At 41.5% G+C, this 17824-nt stretch overlaps 1 pseudogene; it reads left to right on the top strand.

Moving 5' to 3' along the window:
• Window positions 1-6539: 6539 nt before the first annotated feature.
• Window positions 6540-7786, top strand: LOC125352275 (annotated as a pseudogene).
• Window positions 7787-17824: the final 10038 nt, after the last annotated feature.

Raw genomic sequence — 17824 nt, 5'->3', positions numbered from 1 at the left:
TCCCAGCCACATTCTTCACTGAAATAGAGAAACCAATCCATAAATTCATATGGAACAGCAAAAAACCTATAATAGCCAAAGCAAATCTAGGCAAAAAAAGCAGTGCAGGAGGTATCACAATACCAGACTTCAAGCTCTACTACAAGACCATCATAACAAAAACAGCATGGTTTTGGTATAAAAAAAGATCGGAAGAACAATGGGTTAGAATTGAACACCCAGAAATAAAGCCATACTCTTACAGCCAACTGATATTCGACAAAGGATCTAAAGACATACAATGGAACAAACATAGCCTCTTCAACTACTGGTGCTGGGAGAACTGGGCAGCCATATGCAGAAAACTCAAAGTAGACCCAAGCCTATCACCATGCACCAAGATCAACTCAAAATAGATCAAGGACCTCAATAGCAGACCTGAATCCTTGAAACTACTGAAGGACAGAGTAGGAAAGACGCTAGAACTTATAGGCACAGGAAGGAATTTCCTGAATATAGTCCCAGGGGCACAACAAATAGGGGAAAGACTCGACAAATGGGACTACTACAAATTAAAAAGTTTCTGGGGGCTGGGGATATAGCCTAGTGGCAAGAGTGCCTGCCTCGGATACACGAGGCCCTAGGTTCAATTCCCCAGCACCACATATACAGAAAACGGCCAGAAGCGGCGCTGTGGTTCAAGTGGCGGAGTGCTAGCCTTGAGCGGGAAGAAGCCAGGGACAGTGCTCAGGCCCTGGGTCCAAGGCCCAGGACTGGCCAAAAAAAAAAAAAAAAAGAAGTGGGAAGAGTGGGCATCCTTGTCTTGTTCCTGAGTGTTTAGGGGAAATGATTTAAGTTTTTCTCCATTTAATATGATGTTAGCAGTTGGTCTGTTGTATATGGCTTTTATTGTTTTGAGGAATGTTCCATAGTGATCAAACACATAGTGATCAAACACATAGATCAGACACATAGTGATCAAAACATTTTCAGTAGAGTGCAAGGAAAAAATTCTCAAAGCTGTTAGGGAGAAGAAAACAATTACATATAAAGGAAAAGCAATCAGAATTACCCCAGACTTCTCTGCAGAGACCATGAAAGCAAGGAGAGCCTGGAATGAAGTATACCAAACACTAAATAAAAATAACTATCAACCAAGAATTCTGTACCCAGCCAAACTCTCATTCATAGCCAAAGGTCAAATAAAAGTCTTCCACAGTAAGGAAAAACTGAAACAATATATCTCCACCAAACCAGCTTTACAGAAAATCTTCAAAGATGTACTATACAGGGAAAATAATCAAGATCCCAATACAGACAGAGAAATGAACCCTAAATAGTAAACATCAGATCAAGAAATGGGAAGACACAGTTTTAAGCAAGATAGTGATAATGAAAGGAACAAACAATCATCTCTCAATGCTAACTCTCGACATTAATGGACTTAATTCTCCAATCAAACGACATAGGCTCATAAGTTGGATCAAAAATCAAGATCCATCTTTCCGCTGCCTCCAAGAGACACATCTATCCAGCAAAAGTAAACATCTTCTAAAAGTGAAAGGCTGGATACAAATCTATCAAGCAAATGGCCCCCATAAGCAGGCTGGAGTTGCAATCCTAATATCAGACAAAATTGACTTCAAATTAAAAAAGGTAAGAAGAGACAAGAAGGCTACTACATACTAGTAAAGGGATCTCTCTTACAGGAAGATATAACCATTTTAAATATCTACACACCAAATGCAGGAGCACCCAACTTCATCAAACAAACACTACTGACTCTAAAAACATTCATAGACCCAAACACATTGATAGTCGGGGACTTTAACACTCCACTATCACCTCTGGACAGATCAATACGCCAAAAACTGAACACAAAAACCACAGAACTAAACAATTGCATAGACCAACTAGAGTTAACCGACATCTACAGAATATTCCACCCAGCAACAACAGAATACACATTCTTCTCTGCAGCACATGGAACATTCTCCAAAATAGATCACATCTTAGGGCACAAAGAAAACCTGTACAATTTCAGAAGTATCAAAACGATTCCCTGCATTCTCTCAGACCACAATGGAATAAAATTAGAGCTCAACTCAATCAGCCACCACAGAAAGTCCTACAATTCATGGAGACTAAACAACACACTGCTGAACCATCAGAGGGTCATTGAAGAAATTAAAATGGAAATTCAAATGTTTATGGACTTCAACCAAGTTGAGGACACAAAATACCAGCTCCTTTGGGACACAGCAAAGGCAGTACTCAGAGGAAAATTTATATCTCTGAGTGCATACTTCAACAAACTGGAGAAACAGCAACTCAATAATTTAAGGAAGCACCTTAATTTCCTTGAGAGAGAACAACAAGCCAAACCACAAGTCAATAGACAGAAGCAAATAATTAAAAGCAAATCAGAATGAAATCAATTAGAGATGAAAAAACCATGGAAAGAATCAACAAAACAAAGAGTTGGTTCTTTGAAAAAATCAACAAGATAGACAGACCCCTGGAAAACCTGACCAAAAAAAACGAAGGAAGCACACTGAAATAAACAAGATAAGAGATGAAACAGGTAACATCACCACAGAAATAACCGAAATTCAGAAAATAATAAGGGACTATTTTGCAAACTTTTATGCCAACAAATTCGAGAACTTGGAAGAAATGGATGATTTCCTAGAAAAAATTCATAACCCCAAACTTAACCATGAAGATTTAAACCTTCTAAACAGACCCATATCCAGTATTGAAACAGAAATGGCAATAAATGATCTCCCATCCAAGAAAAGCCCAGGACCAGACAGATTCACTGCAGAATTCTACAAGGCCTTCAAAACAGCATTCACACCAATATTTCTCAAACACGTCAATGAAATTGAAAGAGAACGTTCACTACCAGACTCATTCTATGAAGCCAGCATAACCCTCATCCCAAAACCAGGCAGGGACTCATCACAGAAAGAGGACTACAGACCGATCACCCTGATGAACATAGATGCAATAATTCTCAACAAAATTCTGGCCAATTGACTTCAACAGGTCATCAAAAAAATCATACACCACGATTAAACTGGATTCATCCCAGAGATGCAAAGGTGGTTTAATATATGCAAGTCAGTTAATGTAACCCACCACATCAACCGGAGCAAGGTAAAGAACCACATGGTTTTATCTCTGGATGCGGAAAAAGCGTACGATAAAATCCAGCACCCACCAATGCTAAAAGCCCTGGAAAACCTGGGATTCCAGGGGACATTCCTGAATATTATCAAGGCAGTTTATGACAAACCAACAGCAAGCATAACTCTAAATGGGGAAAAACTAAAGCCATTCCCTTTAAAATCAGGAACAAGACAGGGATGTCCACTCTCTCCCCTGCTCTTCAACATAGTACTAGAATTCCTAGCTAGAGCAATTAGGCAAGAAGAAAATATAAAGGGGATCCAAATAGGAAAAGATGAGGTTAAACTTTCTCTCTTCGCAGATGACATGATCCTATACCTAAAGAATCCCATAGACTCTACCCCCAAGCTACTAGAGATGATCCAAAAATTTGGTAAAGTTGCAGGATATAAAATAAACCTTCAAAAATCAATGGCCTTTCTCTATGCTAACGACCCGAAGACCAAGGTTGAAATCAGGAAAGCAACTCCCTTTGCAATAGCCCCCTAAAACCTAAAATACCTAGGAATAACCTTAACCAAAGAGGTGAAAGACCTCTTTGAGCAGAACTTTAGAACCTTGAAAAACAAAATTAAGTCAGAACTAAGGAAATGGAAAAACCTCCCATGCTCCTGGATTGGGAGGATTAATATAATCAAAATGGAAAAATTGCCCAAGGCTATCTACAAATTCAATGCAATACCCATTAATATCCCAACACCATTTTTTGATAAAATAGAGGAAGCAATCCAGAAATTCATATGGAACAATAAAAGACCTGGAATATCAAAAAACTCCTAAGCAGAAAGAACAGTGCTGGAGGAATTACAATACCCAACTTCAAACTGTATTATAAAGCTATAGTAAAAAAAAAACCCAGCTTGATATTGGCACCGGAACAGGCCTGAAGACCAATGGAACAGAATTGAAGACCCAGAAATGAACCCACAGAACTACGCCTACTTAATCATTGATAAAGGAGCTAAAACAATAGTATGGAAGGAAGATAGCCCCTTTAACAAGTGGTGCTGGCAAAACTGGTTCAACACATGCAACAAACTAAAACTAGATCCTTATATATCACCCTGCACCAAAATCAATTCCAAATGGATTAAAGACCTGAAATCAAAACAGACACCCTGAAAACACTAAAGGAAGGAGTAGGAGAAACACTTGGGCTCCTTGGTGAAGGACAGAACTTCCTTAACAAAGACCCAGAAAGGCTACAAATCAAAGAAACGTTGGACAAATGGGACTGCATCAAACTTCAAAGCTTCTGCACGGCAAAGGTCATAGCTCACAAGATAAACAGAAAGCCCACAGACTGGGAGAAGATCTTTACCGGACATTCAACAGACAAAGGCCTCATCTCTAAAATATATGCAGAACTAAAAAATTTACCTTCTTCCAAAACAAAACCGCAAAGAACCAATAGCACACTCATCAAGTGGGCTAAAGACTTACAAAGAGAATTCTCTGATGAGGAAATGAGAATGGCCAAGAGACATAAGAAAAAATGCTCTACGTCCCTGGCCATAAAAGAAATGCAAATCAAAACAACAGTGAGATTCCATCTCACCCCAGTAAGAATGTCATCTATCAAGAAAACTAACAATAACAATTGTTGGAGGGGATGTGGCCATTGTTGGTGGGAATGTAAACTGGTTCAGCCACTCTGGCAAGTAGTATGGAGATTCCTCAGAAGGCTAAATATACAACTCCCCTATGACCCAGCAGCCCCACTTTTGGATATCTATCCAAAAGACCACAAACAAAATCACAGTAATGCCACCAGCACAACAATGTTCATTGCAGCACAATTTGTCATAGCGAGAATCTGGAACCAACCCAGATGCCCCTCAGTAGAGAAATGGATCCAGAAAATGTGGTACATATACACAATGGAATTTTATGCCTCTATCAGAAAGAATGACATTGTCCCATTTATAAGGAAATGGAAGGACTTGGAAAAAGTTATACTTAGTGAAGTGAGCCAGACCCATAGAATCATGGACTCTATGGTCTCCCTTATTGGGAATAATTAGTACAGGTTTAGGCAGTCATAGCAGAGCATCACAAGGCCCAATAGCTATACCCTTATGAACACATAAGATGATGCTAAGTAAAATGAACTTCATGTTATGGAAACAATTGTTATATCACAGTTGTAACTACTTTCAACATCCCATGTGTATCTGTAACTTCTATTATTGATGATGTTCTTGTATCACCTTCCTGTGGTTGTACCTACACTATCTCTGTAATCTTATCTGAGTATATTGGAAACCGTGTATACTGGTATTGGAAGCAGGAAATTGAAAGGGAATACCAAAATTGAGAGACACAGGTAAAAAAAGACAAACAACTACGAAAGCAATACTTGCAAAACTGTTTGGTGTAAGTGAACTGAACACCTCCGGGGGGGGGGGGGGCGGGGATGGGAAAGGGGGGGGAGGGATGGGGGTGTGAGGGCAAGGTAACAAACAATACAAGAAATGTATCCAATGCCTAACGCATGAAACTGTAACCTCTCTGTATATCAGTTTGATAATGAAAATTTGAAAAAAAAAAAAAAAGAAAAAACTCAGAGAGAAAAAAAGAAATAGTAAAAAAATAAAGAAAGAAAAAAGAAAAAAAGAAAAAAAATCAGATTTGGTATATTTTGTATATAAAATCAGATTCCCTAAGGAATACAATTTTAATATAACAACCACCCCTGAGCCCTGTATTCAGTAGTTACTTATTTACTGTTATAACCCTATGAGCAATTTTTGTTCTTATATTAATTTGTTTTTGGACTGGTGGTATTTCTCTATGAACCCCTTTGATTCACTTGGATTGAACAGAGGTTCAATAACAGGGGTTCTATCCAATAACCAGGGGTCAATGGAGTCTGGAGGTCCTGGCAGTAAATCAGGACGGTAACTTAGGGGTACTGAAGAGACTAGAGTAAAATGTATGGGGGGGGGATGATGATTTTGGTTTAGTTTCAGTGAAGTGGAAATATGGAGAAGAGTAGAATCGGTAGAAAGAACGAGGTTAAAATGATAGGCAATGGAGAGTCAGAAGAAAAGAGTAAAGGAAAGTAATTTTAAAGAAAGATAATGTGAAGAAAGAAACAAAAAAATACTGGAAATCAAAAACAAAAAACACAAAGAAAATTACCAAGAAAACCCCCCAAAAAACAATAAAACAAACAAATAAAAATGGAAAACAACAAAAACAAACAACATCTCAAAAATAAAAAATAGAAAATAAAAAAGTTTTTTAAATGTTAAAAAAAAATGGAGGCGCACTGCCCCACCCTCGGCCCATGCCCTCGGTTCCTCCTGGTTGCAACCCCCACCGTAGAGGCCGCTGCTCCAGCCTCTACCGCCTCCAAGCAGAAGATGGCTGTGCCTCCCACATATGCCGATCTTGGCAAATCTTCCCGGGATGTCTTCACCAAGGGCTATGGATTTGGTTTAATAAAGCTTGACTTGAAAACAAAGTCTGAGACAGGATTGGAATTTACAAGCTTAGGCTCAGCCAACACAGAGTCCACCAAAGTGAACGGCAGCCTGGAAACCAAATATAGTTGGACCGAGTATGGCCTGACATTTACTGAGAAGTGAAACACTGACAACACACTGGGCACTGAGATTACTGTGGAGGATCAGCTTGCGCGAGGACAGAAGCTGACCTGCAATTCATCCTTCTCACCAAACACTGGCGGGGGGAATGCTAAAATCAAGAAAGGGTACAAACGTGAGCACATCAATCTGGGCTGCGATGTGGACTTTGACATCACTGGACCTTCAATCCAGGGTGCTCTGGTGCTGGGTTATGAGGGATGGCTGGCAGGCTACCAGATGAATTTTGAGACTGCAAAGTCCCGAGTGACCCAGAGCAACTTTGCAGTTGGTTACAAGATGGATGAATTCCAGATTCACACTAATGTGAATGATGGGACAGAGTTTGGTGGCTCCATTTACCAGAAGGTGAACAAGAAGTTGGATACTGCTGTCAATCTTGCCTGGACAGCAGGGAATAGTAACACTCGCTTTGGAATAGCAGCCAAGTATCAGATAGCCCACCATGCCTGCTTCTTGGCCAAAGTGAACAACTCCAGCCAGATTGGACTAGGGTACACTCAGACCCTAAAGCCAGGTATCAAACTGATGCTGTCAGCTCTGCTGGATGGCAAAAATGTCAATGCTGGTGGCCACAAGCTTGGTCTAGGACTGGAATTTCAAGCATAAATGAATACTGTACAATCATTAATTTTAAGCAGCATAGCTACCTTCAGAACTTAGTGTACCTTTTAATGTTGTTTGTCTGGGATGAAAGAATGCTAAATATCACGTTAGATCTTCAGGTTTAAAGATGATTCAGCTTTAAGGTGTTACAGAAGAAACCTAATTCCAAAAAAGATCCTTTCAGCTGTAGAATAGGGGAGATCTTAGTGGCCCCTCTAGAGATGCCAGGTTTCTTTGTTTTTAAATAAAGGAGTTGCTGCAAGTAGAAGCTAATAATGAACTGTAGGCCCTTTGTTAATCTGTATTGAGTCAGCGAATGAAATTGTGACTTCCTGAGATTTGAACCTTGCTTTCCTTAACTCTTATTGATGAGAGGTTGTCATTGCTAGATGGTGTATGACAGACTTATCTGAAAGGGACTTTTTTAGACAGATCTTCATACCCCACTTTCCACCCTAGCCTGTCATCCAACCTATTTTACAACCAAAAGTAGTCAGCAGGATGTGTTAGCTGTTTCTTTTCGTGCCATTTTTGGGTGGAGAGGGTGGGTGTGATGAAGCCAGTAATTCAGGACATAATTCCTTTGTGTTGTGATTTTTTTTTCGCTCTTGCACGGATTTTGAAATCGCTTCCAGGAGCTCCAGATACATGCTGGAAAGAGCCTGTGTGATTTTAATCACATGGTGACAACACTAAAAATCTAAATTGGACTTCTGTTGTATTCTCACCACTCAATTTATTTTTTTAGCAGTTCAATGGGTACATATTAGAGTCTTCCATTTTGTGTGGAATTAGGCCCTCCCCCTCCAAATGCTGTAATTAGCATCACTTAAGATAAAACTTGAATAAAATATTGAAACCTCAAAAAATAAAAAATAAAATAAAAATTTAAAAAATGAAGTCTTCCTTCTTTGGGTGGGCTCTCTCCAGTCTCTGGTTTCCTTGCAATGGTCTACAGTCTATTTTCCTGCTGCTTGGCTGGTTTGACTTGCTTTCAGTTTGCAGGGGGGTGGATCTTCTCTGACCCTCCTCCCCTGTTAGTTAAATCCTGAGGCTCTGTGGTTTGCAAGGCTTGCAGGTAGGACTTGGGTGTCCTCTGTAGATGGGGGACTCTGAACAGTCTCAGAACCATGGCTCCTCCTGTCTGCTGTGGGGCCACTGCCTTTTATGCCTGGTTCTGAATAGGCTGGGGACTCAGCAGGGCAGAGTGCCTCTGGCCTATTTTACCTAGCTGAGAGTCGCTTGCCTGGGGGAGGTTCCTCCCTCCTGGGTGGGGGGACCTTCTCCTGGGCGGAGCTGTCTGTGTAATTCAGCTCCTTTTCCTGCTGGGAATTGGGCTTCCTCTGTGATGAGACTATTTATCTGTCTTGGGAACTGTTTACTTTCCTATCTGATTGTTCCATGCTACCGGTAGCTGCTCACTGCTTTCGGTTTGAATTTAGAAATTCCAGCTGCTGGTGAGTTGGCAGCTGCTGAGTCGTCATGGTGAGGCACCTCTGACTGAGTTTACCTGAGTCTGTGAGCCTCGGGCTGGGGACAAGCCTCCCACCTGGGCAGGGGTGATTCACCTGGGTGGAGGTGGCTCTCACTGGTCTGTCCCTCTTGCCCTTTTTAAAGATGACCCCTTTGTCCTTGCTTTCCCCTAGCCCAATTTAGTCCCAGTCTGGTCTGACCCTATGCCAGTGTCAAAGATGGCGATTCGCTCTGGCAGTGGGGGAAGGGCTAGCTTCCAGAAGCTGCTCTGTGGGAGCAAGTGAGAATGTCTTTCATGGGATACTCATGCTTTCTCTGTGATTTTGGCCCGTCCATGCTCAGCCTGAGATCTGTGTCTGTCTACTGCCATCTGGAGGATTTCTTCCTGGTTGTCACTGTGTGCTTTAGGTGCACGGAGTGCCAGGCTAGCTCTATACCTCCTTCCGTGTAGAGAACCTGGGCCTATTTGCCCCCTCCATGTGGTCCCTTTTTGCTCTCAATGCATATCCTCTGGCCAGTAGGAAGTACTGCGGGAGCGAGGGCCACGGGCAGCCTCGGTCAGCATGTGGTTGCGAGAATGCCCTCCCCCCTCCCTATACTCACCTAGGAAGCCAAGTAAGCATGGACACCTCGGAGAAGCTTCAAAGAGCATTCTGTTTATTCAAGGGAGGGGCTAACAGACTTATAGCAGTAATGATGAGCGAAGGGGAGGGACTGACCAGGTGCTAACAATAGGCTAATGAGCATGTCCATCATAGTGATGTCAAGGAACTTCCCGCAGAGGCGGAGACCACAGTTCCCCAAGGCCCATCGCCATGTTGGCACATGTGCTCATAGACAAGAGATGGGGCTGGTTTGGTATCTCTTCCGGTAGAACCCAGAAAGAGGTGGGGCTGGCTGGCAGCCAGCCATCCCAGGTCTTAAAGGTATGGCCATCCCCTACAATGGAGTACCAGGTGCTGTGCCAGTGCTGGCACTGGAGTGGTGGTGGGACACCATCCAGGGCTCAAATCTGTGTTTTCAGGCCAGCAAAGTTGATTTTTCCTTTCTGGCCAGAATGCCTATACTGTTATAACTTACTTGGGCTGTCATTCTAGGAGTAAAAGTTTCTCTGGAGTGGTAAAACTGGGATGTTGGAAGGAGCTTAGCTAGGGCTCTGCTGCTCCCCCACCATTTTCCCAGAAGTCCATACCCATTAATATCCCAACACCATTTTTTAATGAAATAGAGGAAGCAATCCAGAAGTTTATATGGAACAATAAAAGACCACGAATAGCAAAAACAATCCTAAACAGAAAGGACAGTGCTGGAAGAATTACAATACCAAACTTCAAGCTGTATTATAAAGCTATAATAATAAAAACAGCTTGGTACTGGCACTGGAACAGGCCTGAAGACCAATGGAACAGACCCAGAAATGAACCCACAGAACTATGCCTACTTAATCTTTGATAAAGGAGCTAAGAAAGTAGGATAGAAGAAAGATAGCCTCTTTAACAAATGGTGCTGGCAAAACTGGTTCAACACATGCAACAAACTAAAACTAGATCCTTATATATCACCCTGCACCAAAATCAATTCCAAATGGATCAAAGACCTCAAAATAAAGAGATACCCTGAAAACACTAAAGGAAGGAGTAGAAGAAGCACTTGGGCTCCTTGGCACAGGACAAAACTTCCTTAACAAAGACCCAGAAATGCTACAAATCAAAGAAAGGATGGACAAATGGGACTGCATCAAACTGCAGAGCTTCTGCAGGGCAAAGGACATAGTTCGCAAGATAAACAGAAAGCCCACAGATTGGGAAAAGACCTTTACTGGCCATACAATGGACAAAGGCTTCATATCTAAAATATATGCAGAACTAAAAAAATTAAATTCCACCAAAACAAAAATTGCAAAGAACCAACAGCCCCCTCAACAAGTGGGCTAAAGACTTAAAAACAGACTTCTCTGATGAGGAAATGAGAAAGGCCAAGAGACATATGAAAAAGTGCTCTACATCACTGGCCATAAAAGAAATGCAAATCAAAACAACATTGAGATTCTACCTCACCCCAGTAAGAATGTCCTTTATCAAGAAAACTGACTAACAATAATAAATGTTGGTTGGGATGTGGCCAAAAGGGAATCCTACTTCATTGTTGGTGGGAATGTAAACTGGTTCAGCCACTCTGGAAAGCAGTATGGAGATTCCTCAGAAGGCTAAACATAGAGCTCCCCTATGTTCCAGCAGCCCCACTTTTAGGCATCTACCCAAAAGACCACAAACAAAATCACAGTAATGCCACCAGCACAACAATGTTCATCGCAGCACAATTTGTCATAGCTAAAATATGGAACCAACCCAGATGCTCCTCAGTAGATGAATGGGTCAGGAAAATGTGGTACATATACACAATGGAATTTTATACCTCTATCAGGAAGAATGACATTGCCCCATTCATAAGGAAATAGAAGGACTTGGAAAAAATTATACTAAGTGAAGTGAGCCAGACCCAAAGAAACATGGACTCTATGGTCTCCCTCATAGGGAATAATTAGCACAGGTTTAGGCAAGTCACAGCAGAGGACCACAAGAGCCTAACAGCTATGCCCTTATGAACACATAAGATGATGCTAAGTGAAATGAACTCCATTTTATGAAAATGACTGTTGTACCACTGTTGTAATTACTTTCAACATGCCATGTGAAACCATAGCTTCTATTGTTGATGATCCTCTTGTATCCCCTTCCTGTGGTTGTACCCGCACTATCACTGTATCTTATCTGAGTACACTGGATACTGTATATACAGGTATTAGAACTAGGGAAGTGAAAGGGAGTATCAAAAATTGAGAGAGAAAGGATAAAAAGAGGAACGACCCCAAAAGCAATACTTGCAAAACCATTTGGTGTAAGCCAACTGAACAACTCATGTGGGGAGAGGGAAAGGGGGAGGGGGAAGGGAGAATGAGGGAGGAGGTAACAAACAGTGCAAGAAATGTATCCAATGCCTAACGTATGAAACTGTAACATCTATGTACATCACTTTGACAATAAATAAGAAAAAAACTTTTTGAAAGTAAGAAAGTGTATATTTATATGTATGGTAAGTGTATGAAATGTACAGCTGTTTGATTCTTAACCCCCTGAGCAAACAGCAACAATCATATCTGAACAGCATCCTCATAACACAATATGAGGTACAGTACAACCAGTTTTCTACCAAAAATATTTATCCTCAATCTTATCAACTCTTTGAATAATATTGAGTTACTCTTAATTTTTCACATAATAAAAATAGGTGATGTAAATATAACAAAATTGCTAATTATATTCATATAATTGTTAATTTGGTGCTGGTACTGGGACTTGAACTCATGGCTTAGGCACTGCCCCTTAACTTTTTTTGTTCAAGGCTAGCACTCTACTATCTGAGCTACAGGTCCATTTCTGTCTTTTTTGTAATTACTTTGAAATAAGAATGTCACATACTTTGTCAAGCCTGGCTTAACATTGTAATCCTCAGATCTCAGCTTCCTAAGTAGCTAGGATTACAGGTGTGAGCCACCTATTTCTGGCTTGTTAACAACATTTAAATTTAGATGAAAAATTTGTGGTTATTTGATTATGCCTCAACTTTAAAAAGCTTCATAGTAAAAAGTTCTTTATATAATACATTCTCTCAATTTTTATTTGTCTGTGAAAGATAGTATTGCCAAGTTAAATAATTTTAGGATGGCAACTTATTTCTTCTCCCCCCACAGAAGACATTCCATTGACCTGTGCTTCCATTGCATCTGGAAGAACATTAGCAGTACACCAGGCTGTGCTAAAATTGCTGTGCCAAAATACCCTGAACAGCTCTTTCTTTTCATTTAGGCTGCTTTACCTTCTTTTTTTTATTTGTAATTCATTTACCTTATGAATGGTAATGTCACTGGTTTCTGCTATTAGTGCTGACTTACTTCACTGCAAAGCTGCTGGTTGATCTTTCCTGGTGAATGGAGTGTTCTGTTTTTCTTTCCTCTGTGTTCTTTCATCTTGGAAGACTGAGAAGCTTTATCTAGAGCACTGACTTGGCCTTTTCCACAGCTCTCAGCACGTGATGTTACAGATGGAAGAGCAGAGAAGATAACTGAATCAGTCAGAAGCCTAGACAAGACATAGGCTTCAAGATGCACCCACCTTTGAGAAGGCAGCTCCACCCAGCACTGGCCTGGGGATCTTCAGCATCCTCCTCAGTTTTCTTCATGGAGGTCAGTTCTGGCTTCCATTTCCTATAGTATGGTTGACTCTGTTGCCAGGAGCATTGAAGGGAGCATTTGGTCCATGTTTCTTTTCTGAATAGAATTCCCAATTACCTTTATCATTCTGGATCCAGAGCTGAGAAGTCCCCTACTGTAGTCTTACTTACTAGCTCTGCCATCCTCTGTTTATGGTCCAGGAAAGTGTTTCTTTGGCTTTGAAACTGTGGAGCCATTTTGACTTTCTTGGTGTCACTTGGTCCAACATTGATGTGAATTTGGAGCCTGAGGCCAAAACCTATCTCAAAATTATCAGGAAGACATTTTCCTACCTTCATCTACTTTTAAGCACATTTAATTTTCCAGGTTCTGTGATCTAAAATTTCCAACACTGAAATTTACAATTATGCAGTTTCTTCCCACTGGCATTGTTGTGCATCCTGGAACCATGTCAAGATTATCATATTCAGAAGAAAGATGCTAAGATGAAACACTAGCATAAACCTAGCCATTCAGTTCATAGACTCCAGCTGATGGGAAGAGCTTAGAGATTCCTGTCTAAATCCTTCATTTTGTCAGTGAAGATCCAGAAAAGGGAGATCACTCTCTCAGAGCCTGTAAATAGCTAATAACAGATCCAAGACTAGATCTAAAACATGTTGTAACACACATGGCTCCACAGCAGAACAGGTTCCTGACAGGGAGGGGAGAGCTGTAATGGATCACTAACACCACAAGCTGAAGCCTCATGGCCCATGTAATGTGCCACAGCACAGGGACCCCCATTCTCCCACAGGTTTCATTGTGCTATAAACTGAGTCCACTGTGTTGATGTCACAGGTGAAAGCAATAGCAAATTAACTCACAAAGGAACAGTCGGAAAATTTCAAGTTATAAAGGCAAACGTGAAGATATTTAATCCTTCCTTTAATTGGGATGTATTTGTGAGAAGAAAATTACTAATATCAACTAGTTTGGTGTTTCTGATGAGTAGATAGATATTAATTTGAGCCAGCAAATTACTCGAAGAGATGCTCTTACTATTAAACATGAAGATTATTAACATATGTGTCTTACAGTATGAGGCACTGTAAAGTTTCCAGATAATTTTTAATTTTTACAGGTGAATTCTTGGGACAAGAAATGTTTCAGATTCTTTCATATTTGGGACTATTTGGGTAATAATCTGTAATAAGCTATCTTGGAATCAGTGCACTGGTGGCTCATGCCTATAATTCTAGCTACTCAGGAGGATGACACCTAAGGATCCCTGTTTGAAGCCAGCCCAGGCAAATAAATCCAAGAGATACTTATCTCCAGTTTACCAGCAAAAAGCCAGAGGTAGAAATGTGGCTCAAATGGTAGATTGCTTGCCTTTCATGGAGAAGTCATGTGAGAGGACTGGGCCCTGAGTTCAAGCCCTACTTACTGGCACAAAAAAAGTTATTTGGGAGATAAAACCTCAGTCTCAATGCAAAATTTGTATTTCATCCATGTTCATACCCATAGTTCGAGTATAATTTTGTACAAGATTTTTAGTGATTGTGACCTGTTGCATCAGGTCAAATGTGGGATTTTCCAATAGGAACACTGTGCCAGCACACATTCTTTTCAGAATTTGGAGTACTTCATATTTTGGATTTTGCAATTGGGAATGGTCAAGACACCTGTGCACGCGTGTGTGCACACACACACACACATCAATCTTCTGTGATAATGTTAGTTAACAGCTATATGTGATGGAAAGAATACTGACACATTGAAGGTGGACTATCTTGTGGATGGCAGAGCCAGGACAAGTGTCATCTCTGTCTGTGTGGATCTTTCCTGCAGATTCCATTGTGCGAGATCAGGTTTTGTTCTTCCACTTTTTTTTTTTTTTTTTTTTTTTGGCCAGTCCTGGGCCTTGGACTTAGGGCCTGAGCACTGTCCCTGGCTTCTTCCCGCTCAAGGCTAGCACTCTGCCACTTGAGCCACAGCGCCGCTTCTGGCCGTTTTCTGTATATGTGGTGCTGGGGAATCGAACCCAGGACCTCGTGTATCCGAGGCAGGCACTCTTGCCACTAGGCCATATCCCCAGCCCTGTTCTTCCACTTTTGATGTCTGGCCTCTGATGCTGGCATTAAAGACTGCTGGATGAGGTGATCACCTTGACTGCTACCTTGCTTGCTGATGGTAACTCTACAACAAAATGCCTTGACCTCCCAGTTCATGTCCTGGCTCACTCATTTACTCCCTTAAGTGTGTTCTGAACACCTGCTGGGTGTGAGCAGTATCTGTTGGTATCAGATCATTTCAGTAGCCCAAGAAAGTCTTTCTTCTAGTGAACACATCCAATCCCCCATTGGACTTCAGCAGTTGTATCTTATGGGTTTTAAGGGCAAAGTAGACCAGGAGAGATTTAACTCTGTCCTCATTTTTATTTTGAAAAATTTTAAATCCAAAGAAAACTGGAGAAGGTATGCAATGAATGCCCATATGTATTATGACATTTCCCCAGGCTTTGTACAAAATGGAATACTGTTATTTCTACTGATCTATTTATCTGTACATTTCAGACATCCTAACATTCTGCTTTGAACACCTTAGAAGGTACTTCCAAAGAGTAAGTGTACCTCCTACTTATCCACATTGTCTATTTCTGTTTTATGGCCAGGCAGATACTCTACCATTTGCAACATACATTCAAGCCATTTTTACTTCATTTATTTTTCAAATTGAGTCATTTTTATTGTCACTTTTTTATTGTTTTAATTCAGCTGTTCAGCATATCACATTTCCATACATTTATTTTTAGCTTTCATGGATTTTCTGTTGGTATCTTATATCTATGTCTTTTTCACATAGAGTTGCCTACAATTAGTATAATTTGATTTATTACCAAATGATTCACTTGTGCATGTTTGTCAGTGGAGGCAAATCTTAAAGCCTCCTGATATGCAAAGGCACCACACCTTCTAGAACTTTGAACTGAGTTCATTGCCACTTGGTATACAGAGCCACTATAAAGCTGAGTAATTGCACTGAATGAGCTTTGCTATTTGCAGGCCGGGTGGCTACATATAATTGAGATGAAATGAGGAGGAGGGGGAAGACATCTTCTTTTAGTGCCAACAGATTTCCTGGTCTCACATCTTTTTTTGTGGTCTTTGGATGTCAAATCTTGGTGAGAAAATCCCTCTTTTGTGACAATACTCCAGCATCCTATGGCTTGTATTTTTTGGGGACAGATGGTGTTATGCTGGCTTCGAGGTTCAGAAGCATCCTGAATGCAGTGGTGCAGAACAGCACCTGTGACAGAGAATTTAAGGGCCTAAGAGAGGATTTATGCAATTGCATGTCAGAATCAAGCCTTTGGAATAGCAAGGTGTTTATTAGCAGGGCTGAGCTGTGTTTTCTTATATTTTACTTGTCTTTTGGGAACCAGGTGAATGGGGTGGAGTTGGGGAGAGAATCCCAAAGACAGAGCATCTGACAAGAGCAGCTCCACCTGCACATGGAAGCTGAGCCTCTGAGCGTCTGAGAGATCTGCTTTTTCTTCCCTAATGCAGCAATTGTCTCTGGTAACAACCTCTTTTTCAGAAATTGTCCTGACCTCCAGGAACCAGAGATGGGGGAAGTGTTAGGAAAAGCTTTCAGTGCAGAGCACTGGGAGGGGATTGCCTACCAGCCCTGTCTTCTCCAGTGGTGATTTTCTGGAAGCAGTTATATTTACTTCCATCAGGTTGTGGTATGGGATGTTAAGTCAGTCTAATCTGTAGTTGGGCTGAATGTGGACTTTGCTGAATATTCAGTTTTCCATTACTCTCAAATGGTTGTAAGGAAGGACTTAGTAGCCAAGACTCTGGGTTCTCCTATGTGCTTGGCTCATCCTCCAGGTGTGAGTGGTGTAGAGGGTTTTTCTTGCTGCCTTTTTGGTCGCTGAGTCACTCTCATTATTCAGTCTTTGCAGTCCCCTTCATCCTGCCCCTCACCCCAGCCTTTGTAGGGCAAAGGCTCACAGGGTTTGACGGGACTTCTCTCAGTTCTCCTGCCCTGTCTTTCCCATTCAGCAGGTTGCTGCCTGCTGTTCAGGGTCAGCTTTGTGTGTATGTGCGGGGGGGATGGGGGAGTGACCTGTGTACTCTCTGCTAGAAGGAAATTCTATACTCCTCTGATTTAGTATCTTCATTTGTGATCTTGTGTTTTGTGAGAGATGGAGACACGAGCATCTTCCTGTGGGCTGGGAGGCAGCACTGAGCAATGGGCCTGGTGTCCTGGCGGGGATGCCAATGCCTTGGTGTTACCTAGGGCACTATGGAGCTTAGCACAGAACCTAGGCCAAATAAGTAATAGTGCTCACAGCCACAGCAAAGCCACAGAGGCAGTGATTCACACCTGTAATCTATCTTACTCAGGAAGCTGAGATCTGAACATTGCAGTTCAAAGCCAGCCTGGGCAAGAAAATCCACAGGATTCTTATCTCCAATTAAACACCAAAAATAGCTGTAAGTGGAGCTGTGGATCCTGGAGCAACAAGGCTCAGAGACAGTGCCCCAGGCCTTGAGTTGAAGCTCCAGCACCTGCACACTCATGCATGTGCGTGTGTGCACGTGCATGTGTGCGCGCACACACACGTAGACACAGAGCCAGAAGCTGTGCCTTAAGTGGTAGAATGTCAGCCGTAGCAAAAATGCTAAGGGATAGTATCCAGGTCCTTAGTTCACACTCTAATGCTACACACACACAC

This window comes from Perognathus longimembris, chromosome 6 (genome assembly GCF_023159225.1).
Source record: "Perognathus longimembris pacificus isolate PPM17 chromosome 6, ASM2315922v1, whole genome shotgun sequence".
NCBI classification, from domain to species: domain Eukaryota; kingdom Metazoa; phylum Chordata; class Mammalia; order Rodentia; family Heteromyidae; genus Perognathus; species Perognathus longimembris.
The sequence above is the reverse complement of the archived record's forward strand: the minus strand, read 5'-3'. Positions and strand labels throughout refer to the sequence as shown.